Genomic DNA, 4,048 nt, shown 5'->3' on the forward strand with positions numbered 1-4,048 from the left:
GATGTTCTCCTAAACCAACCAACCAACCAACCAACCAACCAAAACTACACTTGAACTTTGAAGTTTGAAAATTTAAAAAGATTGTGGGTTGGAAGTATAGTCCATTGGTAGAGTATTTGTCTAGTAGCCACAGGCTCCTACTTCAGTCCCCAGCACTGGAGAAAAATAAAAATAAAGAAATCTGCTTACAGTTCATCAGGCTCCATATATTTGTACTGTTTTTCTAGGTCAGTGGCTGCCGCCACCATGGTTACTTCTCTATTGCTGTGACAAAATGCCATAGCCAAACCAACTTATAAAAGAAAACTTTTACTTTGGGGATCATGGTTGCAGAGGGTTAGAGTCCATGAGCATCATGATAGAAAGTATGGTATCAGACAGGCAGATGGTGCTGGAGCAGTAGCTTAGATCTTCATCCACCAATAGGAGGCAGAGAGAGCTAAGTGGGAATGGCATGCACCCCATGATGACACACCTCTAATGAGGCCACACCTCCTCCAGTGAGGCCACATCCCCTCCAATGAGGCCACACCTCCTCCAGTGAGGCCACACCTCCTCCAATGAGGCCACACCTCCTCCAGTGAGGCCACACCTCCTCCAATGAGGCCACACCTCCTCCAGTGAGGCCACATCCCCTCCAATGAGGCCACACCTCCTCCAGTGAGGCCACACCTCCTCCAGTGAGGCCACACCTCCTGTCCCTTCACTCCAGCATCATGAACTCTAACCCTCTGAGACTGTAAGCTAAATTACTCTTTCATAAATTGCTTTGCAGCTGGGCATGGTGGTGCATGCCATTAATCCCAGCACTCAGGGAGTCAGAGGCAAGGACAGCCAGGGCTACATAGAGAAACCCTGCCTCAAAAACAAAACAAAATAAAACAAAACAAAAACAAAACCTAAAAAGTTGCTTTGGTCATAGTGTTTGATCATAGCAATAGGAAAGTAAGGCATATCTTGTTGGATTAATTATCTAATATTTTTGTATGTGCATTTTTTTCTGTAGCCCACTTCTAGATTTCAATCACACCTATTCTTGGGCCTTTTTGGCCTTTTAAATCTGGCCTGGCACCTGAGGGCTTCTCTGACGTGAACATCTCTCAGGAGTCTATATATGGTCCTTGTGGTGGGGATGAGCTCCGTCTTTGGCATGAAACAGGCGGTTGTGTCCTCCCCATACCTCATCACGGGGCTTGTGACATCTGTCTGTCTGCCTCTAGTGGTGCACACTCTGACTACCATGGTTAAGCGGCATCCAAGCCGTCACTAGTGGCTTTCTGAAGACCTTCCTTCAAACTCAAATACCCCAACTACAATTTACTTTTGTGAAGCGTGTGTGTGTGTGTGTGTGTGTGTGTGTGTGTGTGTGTGTATTTATAGTAAGAATGCATTGACCGGGTGGTGGTGATGCATGCCTTTAATCCCAGCACTCGGGAGGTAGAGGCAGGCGGATCATTGTGAGTTGAGGCCAGCCTGGTCTACAAAGTGAGTCCAGTACAGTCAAGGCTACACAGAGAAACCCTGTCTCAAAAAAAAACAAAAAAAAGGGGCTGGAGAGATGGCTCAGAGGTTAAGGGCACCACACCGACTGCTCCTCCAGAGGTCCTGAGTTCAATTCCCAGCAACCACATGGTGGCTCAAAACCATTTATATTATGTGATCTGATGCCCTGTTCTGGCCTGCAGGTGTACATGCAGGCAGAGCACTGTATACATGATAATAAATAAGTAATAAATCTTTAAAAAAAAAAAGAATGCATTGCTGAGCACTTTTTCTTCTGTTCTAAAATGTCCCGTTTTTTGGGAGAAGCGGGGAGGGGGGGAGCTGGTGAGGGGTCGTACCCTGGGCCCAGGAGGCGGAAGTGAAGACATGGAGTACTGTCTGGCGGCCGCGGCTGAACAGGGTGGACCGGCTCTTGCTGCAGCGTTCGGCTGGGCTGGGGCGGGAAGTGCTGGAGCGTTCCTAGAGGAGGGCAGTGGACTGGCAATCTCCAGAGCGATCCAGAGGCAGCGTGGGGGTCCTTTACCCCCAGGGTCCCTACCAGGAACGACGGTGTGGCCCCGATCCCCAGCGCCTCCTAGGGGAGAGAGAAGAGAAGCGCCCAACCCTTACTGCTTCCTTCAGGACAATGGCTGAATTCATGGACTATACTTCAAGTCAGTGTGGGAAATACTACTCATCTCCGCCAGAGGAAGGAGGGACGACCCATGTCTACCGTTATCACAGAACGAAGCCTCCAGGCTTACACGCTTACTCAGACTCAGGTTACAAACAAGAACAAAGAAATTGCAGAGGAGAGACTTCTGTTGGTCCAGGAAGCATCTATCAAACATCAGACAGCAGAGCGTTCTCAAGAGGCATCCTGGCCCGATGAGAACATTTCTAAGGACCTCTACATAGACATGTACCCGGGGACCTATTCTGTCACCGTGAGCTCAAACACCTTAACCAAGAAGACTCACGTGGTTGCAGTTGACTTGGGGCAAAGTGTGGACTTGGTCTTCCCCATGTGATGTTGACCATTTTTTAAGTAGCAAGAAGAATAAAACCACCTTATAATGTCTTAATAATGATACATTGATCTTGGTTTTAATGAACTGGAGTCTATCTCTTTCAAGATCATTTTAACTTGAAATTGTAGAAGTTCCCATCCTTGTGTGCCTGAAAAAAAAAAAGTAAACGTGCTGCCTGAACAGCTTCTATTACTGGCTTTCCAAATAAGTATTAATTGTGATAATAAAGGGAGAGATCTGGGGGGGGGGAATGTCCTGTTATTGTTTTTGTTTTGTTTTTTCGAGTCTGGGTTTCTCTTTGTAGCCTTGGCTGTCCTGAACTCACTTTGTAGACCAGACTGGCCTTGAACTCACAGCAATTCACCTGCCTCCGCCTCCCGAGTGTTGGGATTAAAGGTGTGCACCACCACGCCCAGTTCAAATGTCCCCTTTTCTATGACTTCCCAGTATTCGGTTCATGAGAGAGGCATCACACCATTGAGATGATGTGTCCACTGTATGCTGGGTCTGGGGACCCGGATCAGTGTGATTGGAAGGAAGGCTTCCACGAGTAAGGCAGCGATCACTGTTTGCTTCTGTTTCTTCCTTGGTGTGGTGCTCCTGTCACTCTAGATGCAGCTACCTAGTTGTCTTTCTGGGACCAGTTGGACTGGGCTTAGTGTGGTCTTGCTGATCCAGAATGGAGACTTGATCAGGAGGCTCTGGTTTGTGTTTTCCTCATACAAAGGTGGATATTTTCTCTACATTTGGAGCAACTTGTATTCCCTGTTTTGTTTGTATAAAAAATATTGGTTCTTGTATTCTTCCTGTTTTTCTCATAGATCGTGAATGTTTCGGAACTTATAACAGTGATAGTTAAAGGAATTAGACGTTTGCCTGTGACAACACTTATAATTTTTCTTTTTTGTTTGTCTTCTTTTTGTTTTATTGATGAGGGTTTTTTCCTATACAAAATTGTTTTAGTTTTGTGTGATGAATTTGTTGATAGAATGCTGGTAGATGTTTAACAACTGGTTCTCTGAAAAGGAAAGAAATTCCATGGTGACCTCTGTGGCCTTTCCTACCATTTCCTGAGTCTCTGGACCTATGCTGGGAGGAGCCAGCTCCAACATGTTTGCTAGGGTAGCAGTGAGTGCTGACTCGTCTCACTTCAGGCTAAGGTTGGTAACTGTGAACATATTCTACCTGAGGTGGTTGTGATTTTGTTTGTTTAAATCTTTGAACCATCTGCTATCAGGTGTTGGTAGAGGCCAGTCCCATTCTGTCGTTTCTGCTTCAGAGTGCTAACTAGCTGATAACAAATGAGCTAAGAGCAAGCCATCTTTTCCAGAGTGTGGGTACTGCTTTGTGCCACATATTACACTCCTGCATGCAAGTTCTGATAGATTTATAGACCCTAACCCATCTGTAAGGAATATTAAATATGAACCTTTTCTACCAAATACTATGCAAGGAGTATTTTTTTTTTAATTTACCCTCCCTACCATAGGTAAGGCTGTCTTGTAAATGTTTTAATTTCCCCACCTAGTTGAACC

At 45.8% G+C, this 4,048-nt stretch overlaps 1 pseudogene across 1 annotated transcript; it reads left to right on the top strand.

Annotated features, from left to right (window-relative positions):
- Positions 1 to 1,869: 1,869 nt before the first annotated feature.
- Positions 1,870 to 2,750, top strand: LOC311594060 (A-kinase-interacting protein 1-like; annotated as a pseudogene). Its single transcript has one exon. The product of its transcript is annotated as an A-kinase-interacting protein 1-like (transcript).
- The last annotated feature ends 1,298 nt before the right edge of the window (positions 2,751 to 4,048 follow it).

Source organism: Acomys minous, assembly GCF_964271855.1.
Source record: "Acomys minous genome assembly, chromosome: 3".
Taxonomy (NCBI): domain Eukaryota; kingdom Metazoa; phylum Chordata; class Mammalia; order Rodentia; family Muridae; genus Acomys; species Acomys minous.